The 21,429-nt window shown below is 38.4% G+C and overlaps 1 protein-coding gene across 21 annotated transcripts in view; it reads right to left on the reverse strand.

The window, feature by feature from the left end:
* Positions 1–21,429, reverse strand: part of FAM172A (family with sequence similarity 172 member A) — a 546,681-nt gene that overhangs the window by 508,149 nt on the left and 17,103 nt on the right. For 5 of the 21 annotated variants that reach the window (XM_037800725.1, XM_037800713.1, XM_037800711.1 and 2 more), the window contains exon 2: positions 13,044–13,157. The exons of the other annotated variants lie outside the window; for them this stretch is intronic. The gene's annotated coding sequence lies outside the window, so the exon portion shown is untranslated. The remainder of the gene's footprint in view (positions 1–13,043; positions 13,158–21,429) is intronic. 21 annotated transcript variants of the gene reach the window in all.

A 21,429-nucleotide genomic window follows, 5' to 3' on the forward strand; every position in this document is an offset into this window, starting at 1 on the left:
CCTATTTACAATGAGTTCACACCCACAAGTATGGATTAAGATTAAAAACACGTTTTTCTGGGGAACATAACTCCAAGCCACCACAGACTTTTTCTCAAGTATTCTAATACCTCAATAATTTTTGACAATATCAAATAATTAAGGGCTGAGGTATTAAACATTGATTTGTACACACCTATTAGTTTAGGCTATTCAATATAGTGGCTCTCTAGTGAAAAGAGCTTAAAGCCTCTTTGATCCTTCTCCCTCTTCCCCACAGATGAAGAGAAATCAAGCCATCCTTCTCAAGGAAAATTACTGCCCTGACTGGCCAGATTGTGGTAGTTCAAGATGGTGTCCCTCACTGTGTATTAAATTGCTCACTCTCTCTCCATCTCTTCTCTATAGCCACAATGCAAAGGGGTCAATGTACAATCTCAAAAGGAAGGACCCCTGGCCATCTTACTCTTTTCTCTTTTCCTTCCAAGAAACCAGAGTGATAAATGGACTCAAAACAGGCTTGTGTAAAGAAATGTCTTTCTTTAAAAGTCCTTACCATCCCTCCTTCTAGAGCCAAGCTGGCCACGGTCTAGGCCTGCTGTATCTAGACATTAGGTAAAAACACATTATTTCCTAGCCATAAAAGATGAGCATTATATATAAACTTCTTGTACATCACAGGGCTCTAGTCTAGCTTGCTCAACTTTTCAGCATTGGGAGTTCACTGACAATGGCAATTTGCCTTCCTCATCAGTCACTGTCCCTTGCATGCCTCTTCCTATGAGAAACTCGTAAGAAGCACTGATTGACTGTGGACATGATTCAGGTAATCCCCTGGCCACATACCTCTCATCAGTATCCCAACATCACCCAATTTCTAACAAGAATTGAAATTTGGATTGTTTTATTTTTTTTTTATCATCATCATAAATGGCCCCAGGCTTTATATCAATTTACTTTCAAGTTAGAAATGTATTATTTGGTATAGAAAAAAAAAGAAACAAAAAAAAATTGAGCATCTAGTCAAGCAATTCTTTAAGCCCAGTTAACTATAGTAATAAATCCAGCAATAAAGTTTAATGGCAAAGTTAAGCTTTGGGGAGACCATAATTGTACTGCAAATAAGGCATTCAAGTACCACTCATATCCAATGTCCACCTACAGTGAACTCCTTATCGTTCATTTACGGGGTAAATCTCTGTGAAACCTGACTTTACCTAAATATATTTACCTAACTGTGAATATTACCAGTTATCAGTTAAGGACCTTCAAAATAAATTTAATTTTAGTCTTTTAGAATATCCTACATCTTTATGGAGTGATAATACTTTCTAGAATTTCATTTGTGTTCCATATTTGAAGAATGCCCTCATCCTGAGACTAACAGGATGAAATCTGAAAGATTTGGGGAGGCTCTATATTGCTATACTACAAATACCTGATCTTACAAAAAGAGAATTAGGAATTTGAAGCTTCAAGTTACATTTTTAAGCTACCATATTAGTTACAGTGGTTATTTATTTTAGTCAGAAAACAATATGCACAATTCGTATCTTGCCTAAATTAACAAAGGAATTGAGGCAGCAAAATGGTCTTATTCCAAAAGCAATTCAAGAGCTTTGAGCCCTCCTGGCTTTTACAAAATACTTTTTAACCACAAAAGACAGCCATTGCTTGGCCACACAATTAATTACAGGAAATGAACTCTGTTAGTACTGAATTTGTCAGCATAAATACACTTTGTGGAATATTAAGCCCTTTACCTATGCTTAACCACAGGGTATTAGGGTTCGCCAGAAAAACAGGACCATCAGGATATGTGCATATGAGTGTGTGTGTACATCTCCCACTGTGTGTGTGCGTGTGTGTGTGTAGACGGATTTATTATAAAGAATCGGCTCACACAACCATGAGGGCTGAGAAGTCTGAAATCCATAGGGTGGCCATAGGTAGGAAATTTGGGTAAAAGTGATATTGAATTTCTTTGTCAGGATTCCCCAGGAGAAGCTGGCTGGCTGGAAATTCTGGCAACGGGCAATGTTACAATTGAAGCAGAAAATTTTCTTCTTTCAGAACTTCTGAAACCCTCAGTTCTGGCTTTTAAAACTGCCAACCGACTAGATGAGGAGATTACCCACATTGCTGAAGGTAATCTTCTTTGCTGACTGTAGATACAAATTCCATCTACGAAATACCTTCACATCAACAAGTAAGGCAGTGTTTGACCAAACAACTGGACACCATAATCTAGCCAAGCTGACACATGAAATTAACCATCACACATAGTATACTAGATAGCTCTCATTAACACTGTCCCACATAGGCACAAAGTGATCGAGTTTGTTCCTATGATCATAAATATTAAGAATTTTATAACAGACTTCCACCCTCAACATTATAGGTAAGTTCCCCAGACACCCAACTGCTGAGAACAACTAAATACTGGAAGGTACTTTCAAAATATTATGATATCTAAAAATGGCATTCACCAAATTAATAAAGGAGAAAAACTGTAACACCTCAATATTTGCAGTAAAATCATTAGATAAAATTCAATAACCATTTCTGAAAGAGAAAAGTCACAGAAAACTAGGAATACGAGGGAAGTCCTTAATCTGATAAGAGGGTTCAAGGAAAAAAAAATACAGCAAAATTATTCTGAATAGTAGAATGTTAAAAGCATTATCTTTAAAATCAGGTACTAGGACAGAATGCCATAGCTACCACTTTACTAGTACCATTTCTGGTCAAAATTTTCTGGAGGAAAACAAACTATCTACAACAACAAAACAAGAATCAAGAAATAAGAAATATCTCTAACTACATTATTAGGAATTAGAATAGAATTTAGCAAGATAGCTTGCTATGTAAGATTAATACATAAAAATCAAGTATATTTATAAATATCAGCAATAATCAGTTTCAAAGCATAGTTTAAAAAAGACATCACTTATAACAGCAAAAGAAATAAAAACTCACGTGGTAATAATAAATCTCAAAAAATATGTTAAACCTATATGCAGAAAATTCTGGCATGTTATTGAAAGACATTACAGAAGACAAAATTACATGAAGAAATATACCATATTCATGGACAGAAAGACTCAATATCGTGAAGATATCAACTTTCCTCTAATTGATATAAAGATTCAATGTAATTCCACTGAATTCCAATTGCATACTATGGCCCCAGTTACACATAATCTTTCATATTTATCAACGATATATTTTTAAATAAATAATAAAAAGAATACTATAATCAATTTTGGTACTATTGCCTTTTATAATTTTATAATTTATTTTTTAGGCATTTTTTCCTAAGGATAATGTTGAGAGTCTGGCTCCATCTATTTAATAAAGAATTTGGGGATCCCGCTGGTAAGTAAACCCTAGTAGAAACTATAGTAAGGAAAAAAGATAAGTAAGTATTGAGTAAATTACAGAGCAGTTATATATCATTAAAGTATTAATAAAAGACAATTGATTCCTTTCCTGTTTTGAAACGGAGCTAATATTTTGAATAAAACTTTATTACCTCAAAATCTTTATTACCTCAAAAGCTATTAAAAAAACAAACTGTAAATATTTTTTAAAACTTGAATTAAAAAATAATATACTATAAGCTTATAATAAAACATTCTAAAAAACAACTCTGTACTTCTGAAATATCCACTCTCATTTATGTTTTTGTTCATACATTTTTATTCTTTGCTAGGCATACTACTGCTAGTAAGTATAACAAGTAAAATCTGCTTTTGAAGATACACAAAAGATTAAAATGTTTAAATGCCAGGACAAGGGGCAGTTATAAGCGACTTGAAAATGAAAGATGAGGGCAAGGATTTAATTCATTATAATCTGCTCCCATGTCTGCTAAAGGTTGGGCTCATCTAGTCACAAAAGAATACTTGCCACAGAGGATCATCTGCCAGTGTTTCAATATGACACAAAAGTGGGCTTTAATCCTGAGAAAAAAATTTTTTTTCTGTTTTTCCAAAATAAAGTAAAAAAGAAAATTGCTGTAACAGCAGCCACTGGAGGGAGGACTTGATGACAGAATGAGAATAAAACAAACATAAAACATTTTTATCTGGTGCTTTGTCTGAACATAACATTTTGTTAAACTCATTTCTATTTGTTTAAATGACAAATGCTGAAAATACTGCTTTTTCTGCATGAGAGTCAAACTTCTTTCACTGAAAAACAGATGTTGATTCAACTGTTAGTATTGGTACACAAATTAGCAATAAGAAAATTGTAGAGCTGCCTGGACTGACAAAGAATTAGCACGAATGCTTTATCTAAGTATGTATTTAAAAGCCTGTATTTGATTTTAAATAAGCCTAATTTGGTTCAAACTGTTCACTAATTTTGCTATAAAGGCCTCAGGTACTACCTTGTCCCTAACTGAACAACCTGAAATCTGACAATAGCAAAATTGGCAGAGCCTTTTTAAATCTGTGGCATTGTTCTTGATGGATGATGAGTTTTGTTTTTAATGAAAATACTCATATATTTTAATATTTATTGATTTAAAACTAGTTTTACACACATGCTCACAAAGGTATTACACAAAGTTCAGCTGCAGGCCACCACTGTTGGCCTTTAGCCGACCACTAAGCATACAGCACTATTACTAAAAACTAGTTCACATAAAGATTCCAAACATAAAACCAGTGGGCTCTTGTTAGTCAGATGATCCCTTTCAAGTTCACAATTCCATTTTGTTTTCTGCTTTAATAGTGGTTATATACTATGCGATAGATATCAGACTTGTGTAAAGTCCTGAAACAATTCCAAACTTAACAACACCCCTTCCCTTTTAAAATGTTTCCTTACACAATCAGTATTTTGAAGTCGACTTCTTAAACTCAAGAATCCTACCATGATTTAATCAGTGTGCCAACAAAACTGTCAGTTGTGAATAAGAGCTATTCAGAAGAAAAGCAAGAACTGAAGTGTAGAGTAAATGCCAAAATAAATTCACTGGAGAAGCACAGAAATTCATCTGACAAGATATTCCATTACACAGGGAACAACAAAACTCAGAAAATGTGTATAAAAAAATAAATCAGTAACAACAGATATGGAAAAAGCATAATTCAGATACTTGCATCAAAAGAAAAATTTAACAAAGCTATCAATTAAAATATAGTATACCATACTACATCAAAGATATGTTTCTAAAATATAAGTTTATTCATATTTTAAATTTAAGCTCATTTTAGTACTTCTGTGATATAGTTTTAATCAAAAAATTAACATTAGAATGTTTTAATTTTCAGATTTACCCAAAGCTCATATGCTTTAAAAAATGTATAGAAAATAGTAACGAAAAAACGCTAAATTGATTCACTTATCAATAACACAAAACCTAAAGTTTTGTAATTGTGGAACATGAATGTTAGAAAAAAACAAAACAACCTCACTCAAATGCTTTCCATAAATCAAAGCAGCAACATTACTATTACAGTTCCTAGGCAATATGACTTCTTAACAAGTAAGGTAACAAATTGCTTACTCATTCTATAGGTGGAGACGTGTGTTATACTTTAAGGTTGAGATTACTACAACAGGCATGAATTACTATCACATTGAAAACTGTGCTGTATCTCCTAACAGGCCAATATTTAGAGAAAATAAAAGGTGGTTGGGTTCTCAGAGAAATGAATTTCATGATTATAGTCTAATTTCTCTAAAGAAGAAACTTTTTTTCTTATTTTTACAGCAAACAACTAAAATGTGTTATCTTAAGTAGCTAGGATTTTGTTTTTTCATGTCTTTCATAATAAAACTCATTCATCAAAGTTTAGACCCTAGGATAGGCCCCTGGCCCTGAGTGACATAGCTTCGACCCAGGCACACTTTGGGAATGAGAGGTGTTGAGTCCCAAGGGTGCGGGATGCTGAGAACGGTGGAGTTGGCAGCCTTTGGGGCCTGCACATAGATGGCGGATGGTGAATAGTTCTCCATGGTTCTCCTGGTCCTGCAGGGCTGGGGCTGGGGGAACTGCCTCAGAAAGGTCCCAAGTTCTCTAATCAATCACCTGAGGAAGGTTTCTGGGCTCCCAACTTTGCTCTCGGCACCCCACCGCTTCACTCTGGGTTGGCCTGGTCACAGACTTTCTTCCTTGAGGTCTTTCTATCTGAACCTTTTCCTCTCCTCCCCTCCACCCAACCTCTTTGGAAATCTTTCAACTTTCTTTCAAGGTTTTCCTGGGTAGCTTGGGGTTTCAAAACTTGGTCCAGCTGGGTAGAGTGGATGAGATAATAGCTGCTATAACTTCACCATTGGAAGTAACCCCCAAATTTGCACTACTTTCATCTTGGGACCAGAACACTTGGTGGGTGATTTCCTGGAGGGAGTGGCTTAAACTTCTTTCCTAACCACCAGTTGCCAATGGGCTAGGATGCCCCTCACTGGCATCAAGCCCCAGAGTCATCTTAATGCAACCAGCCAAGTTGTACCTGGAGCACTGCATCTCCCTGAACACACTGGTCCCATATTGCTGCTTCAAATGTAGGTTCCCTAGCATCTCCCAGACCACCTACTACAACTGGCACTGAAAGGCCCTCAGAAGGAACCCCAGCTTCAAGCCGGCACCAGCCCTCTCAGCACATGGGGCTCCCAAACCAGTGTCTGGTGGGGAACACAGACTGCTTCCTGGAAGGATGAAGCAGGAGAGGAAGCAGGGAAGGCAGTAGGTGAGGGCCACCCACCCCCCAAGGAGCCCCTGCCCCTGAGGATGCTTGTCCTGCTGGCAGAGGCATCTGTGCCAGGCTGTCCACAAGCAGGTGCTGAGCGGGCATCTCCCCTTCTGTCACTTCCACCTCTGCTACCTGAGCCTGTCACCTTCCACCTTTTGGGTCTGGAAGAGCCTTGCCCAAGACTGATCCAGAGGCCTGTCCAAACTCTCACCGTAGGCATCAGCCTTGAGACAAGGGGTGCAGGAGGCTGAGGGGGAGCCAGAGAAGGAAGCTGGCAGGAATGTCATGACTGTGATAGCCCCACCCGAGAGGGCTCAGCAGGTGGGGGTGTCTCCAGGAGACGCTCTCCTGGAGGCCATTCCTCCAGTGGGTCCTTGGCCAGCTACCCCGTGACATCAGTGGTGAGCGGCAGTGACGGCCAGGTGCTGGTGATGGACATGATTGCCACCACAAAGTTCAAGGCCCAGGCCAAGCTGTTCTTGCAGAAGCACTTCCAGTCCAGGAGCTTCCCTTCCTACAAGGAGTTCAGTGCCCTATCCCCTTCACTGGCCGTTCCACCTACTACATGAGGAAACAGGCCCTCTATGACAGCCTCACCCTGGTGGATGGCTGATGCGGGAGGCACATGGGGGTTGGGAGGAAAGAAGACCAGGGTGGACAGGGTCAGGAAGTTGGGTTGTCCTCTGGCCTGCCCAGGATGCCCTTCGTTCCAGCTACCACAGTGTCTCCCCTGGATCCAGGTAGTGTTTATGTTGTTTCTTGTCTTGAGTGTGGGGAGAGCCAGAAATCAGCCACTTAGTCTCTTGCAGAGAACTACAGAACCAGAGGGGTCCTCTTCAGTTGATTGCCATTTTAATTTTTATTATGTTTCAGTTTTAATTTTTTGTTTTGATTTAAGTGGGCTGGCTGGGCCCCCTTGCTGGTGTTGGAAGCTGTGTATGTGGGGACTGGGTGGGAGACAGGAGGGTTGGTTAGCTGAAGCTGCTTTTCCTGGGGACAAAAAGAGTATTATAACATAGCCATCTGTTCCACTGGGCAAAATGTATGTCCTCAGTTCCTTTGGGGGTCAGCACCCTCTTTACTCAAAGATGTTTCCCAAAGGGACATTAGAATTGAATGTGGAGCAAGCCAGTGGCTCCTGCTAGGCATCCCCAAGGAAGAGGGTGCCAGGCCAGCCTGAGCAGGAACAGGACTGTTAACAGAGAACCACAGAGGGCCACTAAGGGAAGGCCAAGATTGCCAAGGGGATGACCTGTCCCCTGGCAGGGAGTGTGGTCCAGTGGGGAGGCTGGCAGGAGGAGCTGCAGGCCCTGTAGGGCGAAGAGGAGGACCTAGAGTCTCTGCTTGCTGTGTTGGGTCCAACTGCAATTGACCCACTCCTCCGACCTCTACCAGCCTGTCCTGGCCTCTGGGGACCCCAGCCATTCTGCTGAGTTGCTCCTCAGAGCCTCCTACCCCATCATCATGAGGGCCTACACAACAGCCAGGCAGGAAGGAGACTTAATTTGCCTTGCCTGAGAGTAAGATTGGAAAACTAAAGAAATCAAGTGATACGGTGCCAATAAATAAATAAAAAAATAAAGTTTAAACTTTAAAACATGAAACATTTCTACTCAAACTATTTCCTATTCACTAATTACCTGCCTGAAATTCTGTCTTCAAATAGTGTGTTCCCCCAAATACCTTATGGAATTTAGCTGTTTGTATTATGTATTATGATTAGCTGTGGATGGGGACTGTGTCTTACTCATCTCAGCACCTCTCACATATTATGTGCTCATGCTCATAAATTCTGACTTAAACAGGGCCTGTTTATAAAATAACCAAAACCTGCAAAAGCAGGTAACTTCCCCAAGGGATGGAAAAACGAAGAACATTTGATGAAAAATGAGTGCTCACTTCATTTTTGAAACTATATTTATCACTTTAATAAACAATATTAAATTACTTAAAATTTTATACAATTAGAGGACACGGTGGGGTTTAGAAAATATACTCTTGGTCTTATTCAGAAGGAAGCAATACATATTAAGAACAATAGTCATATGGAAACATAGGGTTTAGATAATATTCATAGTCAGTGCCTCATTCAAAAGGAAGCAATATACACTAAAAATAATAGCTATGTGGAAACAGTACCAATTCATTAATTAGTTGGGTCAGTTCCTAACACAAGGCTTTGGTAAAGCTGGATTAAAATATGTGGTTTAGGCTTGAGGCATAGATAGGTAGGGCTTTCACTGTTCCCCTAGGCTTAAATTTAATTTTAGAATTTCAGAATCTTCTAAAATGCATGGTAGAGAAATCCAAAATAGTGACAAGTGAACCTTGGGGATGCATAAATAGAGCTAGAAGGAGAACACAAAAAAGAGAAGATACACGTGGATGTATAATCTTTTAACACATACCTCTCCACCATATGGCCCAATGAAAGTACAAGACTGATCAAATGAGCAACTTCTCAATGAAGAGGGCAACAGAAAGGAGAAAAAGACATCCCCTCTCATCCCACCCCACCCCCCGAACTCAGATATCACTGTAATTTTCTCCTTAAGGTCAATATGTAAACAATCTCAGCTATTTTATTTACATAGATTTCAAATATGTTACAAATGTTGACAAACCAGCTAATTAATGGGAAAGGGAAAAACCGCAAGATTTCTAGCTACATTAAACAGCATATAAACATTTGACTGTAACAAATTCTGATGTTTTCAACTCTGGTTTTCCAGTCCATTCACTTGCTTTTCAAATGCCAGATTAACAGAAGAGAGTAAAAATATCATGGAATAAAAAATAGCAAAGATAGGAGGGTGGTGGTTTTTTTTTACACCCTAAGCCTCTCTCCTCAAAATTCAAAAGTGATACAGAAAAATCAGTTCCAGGAGTGGAAAACTAAAAGCAAATAATTACAAGTTAGAATGTGAAAATCCTATGGTTCTTCCAGCAATCCATTATGTCTTAAGCATTATGTGCAGTGCAGGCACATTACCAATGTGTGCTAAGCTCACTGTATAATAAGTTAGTGACCAAAACCAATCAAATACTACACTTTATGTAATTTTATGTAATTCATCCCCATCTTAATTATCCACTGAATTTTAATGACTTATAACTAATTGTAAATACTACCTAGATAGTTACTTATAAACCAGATCTGCTGTCAAAAGAGGAAAGATATTCAACTTGAAGTTCTCTAAACCAGAGGGAAGACAAATTATCAGGCTAGATAAGAATAATGATTGAAATACAAAAGTGGTGAAAAACTGAATTCTTTCTGGCTGAGATCAGAAACAAGGCAAGAATGTATACTTACACCACTAAGTAAATTAAGAGAATTAAATGCGGTTAGGCTACATAAAATACAATAGTTGATTGACTGTGTCTGTTAATTATGAATGTTCATGTTCACTATTAACTGAATTTATAGAATTAATGTGAATAAGGCACATAAAATATAGTATTTGCTTGGCTTTTTTCATACAGGGAGCTTTGGACAGTTTGGACACACTGGTAACTGTCTGCCCTGCATATGATGCTCAAGGCAGCACACATTAAATATCCACTTTACCCCAAAAGCATACACCAAAATTAACTCAAAATGGATCACAGACCTAAATGTAATATGTAAAACTACAACAAATTTAGAAGAAAACATAGGAGGAAATCTTTGCAACTTTGGAGTAGGCAGAGATTTCTCAGCAAGAACAACAACAAAAATCACTAAACATTAAGAAAATGACACAGAAGTCACAGATTAGCAGAAAATATTCAGAATACACATATCAGAAAAAGGACTTATTCAAATTTTATAAAGGACTCTAGAACTCAGTAACAAGAATACTAATCAATTAAAAAATAGGCAGAATATTTGAACAGATACTTCTCCAAACAAGACATACAAATGGCCAATAAGCACATAAAAAGATGTTCAACATTATTAATCAACAGGAAAATGTAAACTGAAACCACAGGGAAATACCACTAAACACACATTAGATTGGCTACAGTTAAAAAGACTGACTATACCAAGTACTGACAATGATAAAGAACACCTGGTGGAATGGTAAAATGGTACAACCATTTTGGAAAACAGACTGGCATTTTCTTAAGGTAAACATACATCTACTATGTGAGCCAGCCAGTCAACTCCTAGGTATTTACCTAACAGAGGCAAAAATATGTGTCCAAAACAAGACCTTAACACAAATGTTAATAGTAGCTTTATTTATACCAGACAAAAACTGGAAATAACCGAAAATAACCCAAATGTCCATCAAAAGGAGAATGGATAAACAAATTGACAGATTATATATATAGTTTCCTCCTGTTGATATCATTTTGGGATATATGTATAGATGTGTGTGTGTGTGTGTGTGTGTGTGTGTGTGTGTGTGTAGCCACTCAGCAATATAAAGAAAGAACTAGTGACACATGCAACAAGAATGAGTCTCCAAATAATTTTGCTGAGTGAAAGAAGCCAGATAAAATAATAATAATAAATCCTATTATTCAATTTACATAAAATTCTAGAAAATGCAGACTAAAAAAAAAAAAAGTAGATCACTGGTTATTACCTGGAGACAGAAGAGAGAGGGATGATTTATAATGGGGAATTAAAAAACATTTGGGGGATAAAATATTTATTATCTTTGCCATGATAGTTTCATGGATGTATGTAAAAACTGATCCAATTATACACTTTAAATATGCACAGTTTATTGTACTTCAATTATGCCTAAATAAGTTATAACATAAAAGTGAGGAGGCTGTTTTAAAATGTTAAAAAATGGTAATTGGAATGATTCATTCTATTTTTCTAAAGTTTTACAATTTATAGTAGTACCCATTACATGCAGAATTGCACAGTATGTGGGTAGAAAAAATTGAGAAATACATAAACTGTTACTTCATAAGGGATTATTTTATTACATTTAACCCAAGCCTTATTATGTATTCCAGGAGAGATTAGCAAATATACACAAATACAAAAATAACCTAAATATTATAGGCAGATGGCTTTGAATATAATTGTAACTGATATTAAAAAATTCAAAAGACTGTAAACCAGAAAAATAGCTCTAAATATTGAGTCTTTGAGCAGCAATTTTAGAGACATATACAAAATAATTAGATTTCTAATCCTACTACATTAGTCAATTAAGCAATATTTACACAAATAAAGAGAGCAAACAAGAAACTTAAACTGATCTTCAGCAAGCTTAGGAGTAGGTATTACATAGGCATGGTATTTCACAAAGGCTTAAAAAAGCTCTAACACTAATGATCCTTACTGAATTAGCAGAACCAGCCTACAGTTTCCTACCAGACATTTACTCATTCACTTAACAAAAATATATTAAATGCCTCAAGTATATCATGTTCTGTTTTTGACACAAGTGATAGCAGAAGACAGGAAAGCACATAGTTAAGACAACTGACTGGAGCCAGAATGCCTAAGCTCAAATTCTAACTCAGCCACCTGTTCTTATACCTAGGACAAGTTACTTAACCTCCTAGGTATTAGAACTGTGGGGATCATGTGAGTTGACACGTGTAAAATACTTAGAACACTCCCAGCATATAACATTTGCTGCTTCTCATGCTACAACAAAAATAAGTGGTCCTAATCCTTGAATAGCTTAGTTTAGTGAGAGCAGACAGTAAATAATTAAATCACAAAAAAATTATGTATAATGTACCATAGGAGCAGAAAGCATCATTTCCTTCTTCCCTATTGTGATGGTTAATTTCATGTGTCAATTTGGCTAGGTTATGGTGTCCACTTGTTTGGTCAAGCAAGCATTGGCCTGATTATTACTGTGAGGGTATTTCACAGAAGGATTTAAATCATTAATCAGTTTATTACATCTACAGCTGACTAACCTACAATCAACAAGGGAGATTGCCTTCCACAATGAGACAGGTCTCCTCATTCAGTCAGTTGGAGGCCTTAAAGGGAGAACCAAGGATTTCAGCAGTAAGAAAGAAGAATTTCTAGCTCTATTTCATCCAGCCAGCCTCTCCTGGGAGTTTCCAACTTACGGCCTCCCTACAGAATTCAAACTTGCTAATCTCCAGTTATATGAGCCAATTACTATAATAAATCTCTTAATATTTATTTATATATTTATATCTGGAGAGCCCTGACTAATACATCTATCCTCAACACTGTTGCATTCATTTAGGTCCCCATCATCTCTCATCTCTTAGCTGGACAGTTGGAGTATTTTCCTAACAGCATATCCTTTCAGGATCCCCTAATGTCACCATAACCACCACCACTACACCAGACTAATCCTTAAAGTCCTTCAACCTGATACCACACCCTTGGAACCCTCATTCCCACACGTTCACCTGATTTTTGTAGATATAAAGAAGCAAAACCATCCAATTCTTGTGCTGTATATCATCACATCATTTTGGACCTCATCCTCAGTGGCCATTTTGGACTCAAGTCTGGTTATGGGTCTAGAAGCAATGGAAGGTGGTTAGGATAGGACAAAAGGAAGGTCAACAGACCTTTGCCAAGCAGCTACCTCCGTGGAAGGCATTACAGATTTTTCAGGTCATGGGCGAGTAACCTCCTCAGAGAGGAGGAGTAGAAGGGAGGCAAAGGAGGTTTCAACAGAATTTAGAGATTCAAGACATAAATTTTGACACCTGGAAGTATAACCAACCCTAAAATGTAAGAGTGGCTTTGGAACTGCCCAGGGGTTTCTGAGAACAGTGTCAGGGAAAGCCTAAGAGACAGTGAAGAATCCACTAAAAAAAAAAAAAAAAAAAAAAAAAAAAAGCCATGTGGTGTTTGATAAGGTTTTGGGTAAGGACTTCAAGGAAAGCAAAGTAAATGTTACTGGAAACTGGTGAAAGGGGAATCCTTGTTATGTAGTGGCAGAAAGTTTAGCAACAATGTTCCATGCAGTTATATGGAAAGCAGAAAATGTCCCTAAGAATTGATTTACCTAGCTAAGGAGATTTCCAACCGGAGTGTTGAACATGCAGCCTGGTTTCTTTTTGTTGCTTACAATATCTCTTGAGAAGCAAGAAAAGCCACACCCACTAATATTTTTTAGATAATTACTTCTATACTTTGGGTTTCTAAGAAGGCTGAGGAGCAATGCCCCTGGTCTTCCTAGAAGCTGAATTGATCGAGAGGCTCAATAAGGCACACTTTACTCTCTTTAGAGGCCTTTTATCTAAGGAGTAATCCCAAGCACGACCTTTAATCTGTTTGAGGTCTCAACAAAGGATTTTACAGTCACACTTTCAGCTTCATCTTTGGACCATATTTTCCTGGCAGTACCCTTGATCTGATCTTTGCTTAGAAACCATATCTTAGTTTTAGCCTCACTTGCCTTCTGCAGAGAATTTAAAAACCAGATCAATTTTGGTCCCCCCTCATCTTTAATGAAAAGACCATTAAACAAAAAGGAACCAAGAGGTGTGCACTGTGGCTGCACCTGTGCAGTGCTGCTGGGCCAGGCCAGACCAGGGTGACCACGAGGGCTGCAGACTGTGCCACAATGCTGACCAGGTTCCTGGGCCTGTGCTATAGGAGCTTGTGAAGAACTTGATTCCCATGGCGGACATGTGAGGCTGGTGTGGGCCATGGACTAGTGAGTGGTTCTGAAATGGGTGCCTTATTTCAAGAGGAAATTTAAGAAGGACAACTAAGTAACCACCTTCCACAGTTCCCTGTGGTATATGGTGGGGCCAGATCCTCACATCCCAGAACCTGCTGCAGCTGCAACAGCCAAAGCCCTCAGGATGGAAATAAGAGGAAATCCATGGTGCTACTTAAGACTTTTTATATTTCTGAACATAGCTTTGATGTGTTAATGTATGTGGCATTAAACCGCACTCTGGAACTGGAGGGGTGGATGAGGGGGACCCAAGACTGATACAGTTTTTAAAATTCTGTGCAGAAAGCAAGTGAGGCTAAAACTAAGATATGGTTTCTAAGCAAAGATCAAATCAAGGGTACTGCCAGGAAAATATGGTCCAAAGATGAAGCTGAAAGTGTGACTGTAAAATCCTCTGTTAAGACCTCAAACAGATCAAAGGCAGTGCTTGGGATTACTCCTTAGTCAGACAAAAGGCCTCTAAAGAGAGTAAGGTGTGCCTTATTGAGCCTCTCAAACAATAGAGCTTCTAGGAAGACTAGGGGCATTGCTCCTCAGCTTTCTTAGAAACCTGAAGTATAAAAGTAATTATCTCAAAAAATTTGTGGGTTTGGCTTTGTCTACAAGAGTGGATTTCAATAGGACTCACAAAAGAAACAAAATTTTTAAAGGATTAATATATGCAGAAAAGGACTGAAAAGGACAGACAGTACAAATTGAAAGTAAGCATTTGGACCTCAAATTTTATTGGTAGGAAGCAGGCTGAGAAACGACTCACCTGCAAACACCTGCTACCTTTCATGAAAAAGAATGGGACGGACACAAGAGCATAGAAGGCAAAGCTCAAAGCCATGGAGAATTATTCCCAGGCTTGAGACCTAATTAAGAAACTTTCAGCATTTGCCCACCTGATTTTCAGAATTGCTATGAACCAGTGACAGCTTTATGCTCCCATTTTCCCACTTTTGGAAAAAGAATGTCTACAGCAGCTATGCTATGACTGTTCCACCACTGTGTGCTGTGTGGAAGTGGAAGGACGTGGCAAAAAACTGTACTGAAGGAGCTGTACTTAAACTATACCCAAGAGCCTCATCTATACCTGCACCTGACTTAGATGATGAGATTCTGGACTTTCAGCTGATATGGTAATAGGATGAGGTATACGGGGTCTTGAGAAGGAGTAAGTGTACTTTTCAGATGGGGAGGAAATGAATTACAGAGGGCTAGAAGACAGACTGTGGTAGTCAACCTTCAAGATGTCCCCCAATGATCAATGCCTCCTGGTATACATACCCTCATGTAGTCCCCTCCCACACTGTACCACAGTTAGTCTGTGTGACCAACAGCAAACAGGAGAAGTGATGGTATGACACTTTTGAGATTATGTTATAAAAGACTGTGGCTTCTGTCTTGGGCACTCACACACTCTCTCGGATCACTCAATATGGGAAGCCAGTTGTGAGCAGTCCTACGGAAAGGTCCATATGGAGAGAAATTGACACTTCCTGCCAACAGCCATATGACTGAACTTAGAAGTGGATTCTCCAGACCAGTCAAACTTCAGATGACTGCAGCCCTGGCTGATATCTTGGCTACAACTTCATGAGAGATCCTGAGCCAGAACCACACAACCAAGCTGTTCCTAGCTTCCTGACCGTCAGAAACTATGTGAGATAAATGCCTTTTTGTTTTAGGCTGCTAAATTTGGGGATAATTTGTTACAAAGCAATAGATAACATGTATTTAAATCCCTAGTGAACTAGTAGACATCACTTATGCTCCCAGGTCCATTGAAAACTTACTGAATTGCCTAATGATTTTCCAATTCAGCAATAATTTACTTTTCATGTGAGGAAGGAGCTTCTTTTGGATTTGCCAAAAGAGAAACGCTTTTTTTCAGTCTCTGGATTTAAAAAATAGTGACAAATTAGCTTACATAACTCAATATTTTCAGTAATAACGGTCAACTTGGCTGAAAGTATTTTTCTTCATTACAAAGAGAAAGAGAGAGGGAAAGAGAGGGAGGGAGGGAGAGACCTTACATTTTTAATTAGAACAGGTAAAAATGCAAACACATATGCTTGTTTTGATAAAAATAATTGTACATGTTTTTTGTTGAGAAAAAATATTCAGAAAAAATAAGGTTGTTTTAAATAAACAGTTTGTTTTCAAGGATAAAACTGAAATTTCTGGTTTCTTAGCAATACTTGTAATATTCCTAATACAGATAAAAATTTTCACCTCCACAATCACTCACATTGCTTCAAAATAATGAAATATTACCTGTAAACAATAATACTCTAATCACAACCACCTGTCAAATACATTAGCACAAACAGATTTATCATATCAGCCACTTAGAAAATGTAGGAAATAAACCCATAAGAACAGGAGGGATAAAAACTGCTTTGATGCTGGAGGAAAAAGGTCCAAAATAGTCTCCAGGAAAACCAGCATTGTTTCGTTTTAGAGCCAGACCTAGAGCCATCCTATTTAAAGTTCAGGATAGAGTGCAACCTACAGGAAAGACCCATCCCCACTTTGACAGCAGCTTAAGGGAACTCACTGGAGCAGAGTGGGAAACACCTAATTAACAGCATAAGCTAAAACTTGGAGAGGGAGTCTGGACTGAATGCTATACCCCAACCACTGTAGGCATGGAGGAAGAACAAAAGATGAAAGAATGCAGTATAGGCACAGAGAATAAACAGTATCCATGTTAAAGTTTGTATAATGCAAGCATCAAAAATTTGCATGCCAACAGGCCCCAGAAATATAACAATAAACACAAGCAATGAGGCCTCAAGTCATATGCCTACACTATGGATAGTGGAAACTGCAGCAAATTGGAAAACACATGGCTCATCTCGAGACAGCTGCTACTTGCCCAGTTGTTGCCATATAGAATAAAGGCAGAGTGTTGACTGGAACTTTCTAATTTTCAGAAGAAACCAAAAACCTGGATTTTTACTTAAATTAGCTGGAAATTAAAAAATTACACTGTGCAAGTTCATTTGGCCTGGGAGTCCCCAATTTGCAAACTCCACTTTATGCAGTATTACAAATGGTTTAATTGGCTAGTACTCGGCTATACAGCTCAGCAATATCTGGAGCAAAAGCAGATCCACCAGTAATAAAAATAAGACTCCAATGACCCAACAGAATAATAATAATGATTCCACAGTGGAATCATGTCAAAAACATTTTCCAAAACCAAGCCCACCATCGGTGTGACACCTGAAACTCAGAGCTACAGCTCGGCAGTTAAGAATGTCAGTATTAGCGCATACGGCAACTGTTAAAAAAGCTGAAAAAGAGTCTAGACTTCAGTTAGAGATACAAATGAAGCAGATCTGGTTAGAACTAAGGCAAATCAGGCCAAAGGGTAAAGGACAATTTTCACTGTGTTTTAAAACTTCAACTTCTGTGTGAGACCAAGGGAAGAGATGTTTATTTGGTACAGGATATGTATCTAAATAATTTAACTTGTACAGTCAGTTTATTCAAACGTCATAAAATTACATGGAACTTTGAATAGGAAGTGAGATCTGGTAGGTTTGTACAGGTTAGTGTGAAATAGTGATACATCCCAAAGTAATTTGGGCAGAGAATAAAAACATATTTGCAGGCCCCCCCTGAGGAGCTGAGGGAAAATGTGGAAGTGTTGGACATCCCCACCTGAGTTACTGCTGGTATTCTCACAAACATTGAGCACTGACAATTTGGTATGCCGGGCCCTCAATCTTGGGGCTTCCCTTACGAGGCTTATTACTGCAAAGGAGAACCTAAGCCTACTTAATAATTGGGCCTAAGAGTGTCCCCTAGAGAACCTCTTTGTTGCTCAGATGTGGCCCTCTCTCTCTAGTTAAGCCAACTCAGCAGATGAACTCACTGCCCTCCCCCCTACATGGGACTTGACTCTCAGGGGTGTAAATCTCCCTGGCAATGCAGGATATGACCCCCGGGGATGAGCCTGGACCCAGAATCACAGGATTGAGAAAATCTTCTTGACCAAAAAGGGGAAGCAAAATGAAACAAAGTTTCAGTGGCTGAGCTATTTCAAACAGATTCAAGAGGTCACTCTGGAGGCCATTGTTATGCACTATATAGATATACCTTTGTAGTGTATTGGAATAGCTAGAAGGAAATACCTGATCCTGTAGAATTGCAACCCAGTAGCCCTGATTCTTGAAGACAACTGTATAATTATGTAGCTTACATGGTATGACTGTGTGATTATGAAAACCTCATGACTCTAATGGTCTTTTCAACAAATGGGGCTGGGAGAGTTGGATATCCATATCCAAAAGAATGAAAGAGGACCCCTACCTCACCCCCTACACAAAAATTAACTCAAAATGGACCAAAGATCTCAATATAAAAGAAAGTACCATAAAACTCCTAGAAGATAATGTAGGAAAACATCTTCAAGACCTTGTATTAGGTGGCCACTTCCTAGACTTTACACCCAAAGCACAAGCAACAAAAGAGAAAATAGACAAATGGGAACTCCTCAAGCTTAGAAGTTTCTGCACCTCAGAGGAATTTCTCAAAAAGGTAAAGAGGCAGCCAACTCAATGGGAAAAAATTTTTGGAAACCATGTATCTGACAAAAGACTGATATCTTGCATATATAAAGAAATCCTACAACTCAATGACAATAGTACAGTCGGCCCAATTATAAAATGGGCAAAAGATATGAAAAGACAGTTCTCTGAAGAGGAAATACAAATGGCCAAGAAATATATGAAAGAATGTTCAGCTTCACTAGCTATTAGAGAGATGCAAATTAAGACCACAATGAGATACCATCTAACACCGGTTAGAATGGCTGCCATTAAACAAACAGGAAACTACAAATGCTGGAGGGGATGTGGAGAAATTGGAACTCTTATTCACTGTTGGTGGGACTGTATAATGGTTCAGCCACTCTGGAAGTCAGTCTGGCAGTTCCTTAGAAAACTAGATATAGAGTTACCATTCGATCCAGCGATTGCACTTCTCGGTATATACCCGGAAGATCGGAAAGCAGTGACACGAACAGATATCTGCACGCCAATGTTCATAGCAGCATTATTCACAATTGCCAAGAGATGGAAACAACCCAAATGTCCTTCAACAGATGAGTGGATAAATAAAATGTGGTATATACACACGATGGAATACTACGCGGCAGTAAGAAGGAACGATCTCGTGAAACATATGACAACATGGATGAACCTTGAAGACATAATGCTGAGTGAAATAAGCCAGGCACAAAAAGAGAAATATTATATGCTACCACTAATGTGAACTTTGAAAAATGTAAAACAAATGGCTTATAATGTAGAATGTAGGGGAACTAGCAATAGAGAGCAATTAAGGAAGGGGGAACAATAATCCAAGAAGAACAGATAAGCTATTTAACGTTCTGGGGATGCCCAGGAATGACTATGGTCTGTTAATTTCTGATGGATATAGTAGGAGCAAGTTCACAGAAATGTTGCTATATTAGGTAACTTTCTTGGGGTAAAGTAGGAACATGTTGGAAGTTAAGCAGTTATCTTAGGTTAGTTGTCTTTTTCTTACTCCCTTGTTATGGTCTCTTTGAAATGTTCTTTTATTGTATGTTTGTTTTCTTTTTAACTTTTTTTTCATACAGTTGATTTAAAAAAGAAGGGAAAGTTAAAAAAAAAAAAAAAACAAGGAAAAAAAAAAGATGCAGTGCCCCCTTGAGGAGCCTGTGGAGAATGCAGGGGTATTCGCCTACCCCACCTCCATGGTTGCTAACATGACCACAGACATAGGGGACTGGTGGTTTGATGGATTGAGCCCTCTACCACAGGTTTTACCCTTGGGAAGACGGTTGCTGCAAAGGAGAGGCTAGGCCTCCCTATGGTTGTGCCTAAGAGCCTCCTCCCGAATGCCTCTTTGTTGCTCAGATGTGGCCCTGTCTCTCTAGCTAAGCCAACTTGAAAGGTGAAATCACTGCCCTCCCCCCTACGTGGGATCAGACACCCAGGGGAGTGAATCTCCCTGGCAACGTGGAATATGACTCCCGGGGAGGAATGTAGACCTGGCATCGTGGGACGGAGAACATCTTCTTGACCAAAAGGGGGAGGTGAAAGGAAATGAAATAAGCTTCAGTGGCAGAGAGAATCCAAAAGGAGCCGAGAGGTCACTCTGGTGGGCACTCTTACGCACACTTTAGACAACCCTTTTTAGGTTCTAAAGAATTGGGGTAGCTGGTGGTGGATACCTGAAACTATCAAACTACAACCCAGAACCCATGAATCTCGAAGACAGTTGTATAAAAATGTAGCTTATGAGGGGTGACAAGGGGATTGGGAAAGCCATAAGGACCACACTCCACTTTGTCTAGTTTATGGATGGATGAGTAGAAAAATAGGGGAAGGAAACAAACAGACAAAGGTACCCAGTGTTCTTTTTTACTTCAATTGCTCTTTTTCACTCTAATTATTATTCTTGTTATTCTTGTGTGTGTGCTAATGAAGGTGTCAGGGATTGATTTGGGTGATGAATGTACAACTATGTAATGGTACTGTGAACAATCGAAAGTACGATTTGTTTTGTATCACTGCGTGGTATATGAATATATATCAATGAAATAAAGATTAAAAAAAAAAAAACAAAAAACAAAAAAAAGACATAATGCTGAGCAAAATAAGCCAGGCACAAAAAGAGAGATATTGTATGTTACCACTAATGTGAATTCTGTGAAAAATGTACGTTTTATACTGTAGAATGTAGGGGACCTAGAGATACCAATTAGTGGAGGGGGAATGATAATCTAATAAGAACAGATAAACTATGGAGGGTAATCTCAATGTTATGGGAATGCTCAGGAATGATTATGGTTTGTAAACTTTCTTGGATATAGTAAGATCATGTTGGAAGCAATAGAGTTATTTTAGGTTTTTTTTTTCTCTTATTCCTTTGTTTTCTTAGGGGTTGTTAATTTTCTTGGGGTATGGTAGGAACATGTTGGAAGCAATGTAGTTATTTTAGATTATTTGTTTTTCTTACTCCTCTGTTTGGACATGGCTTATTAATTTTCTTGGGGTATGGTAGGAACATATTGGAAGCAAAGTAGTTATTTTAGGTTATTTGTTTTCCTT

The sequence above is a fragment of the Choloepus didactylus genome, chromosome 13, assembly GCF_015220235.1.
Source record: "Choloepus didactylus isolate mChoDid1 chromosome 13, mChoDid1.pri, whole genome shotgun sequence".
Taxonomy (NCBI): domain Eukaryota; kingdom Metazoa; phylum Chordata; class Mammalia; order Pilosa; family Megalonychidae; genus Choloepus; species Choloepus didactylus.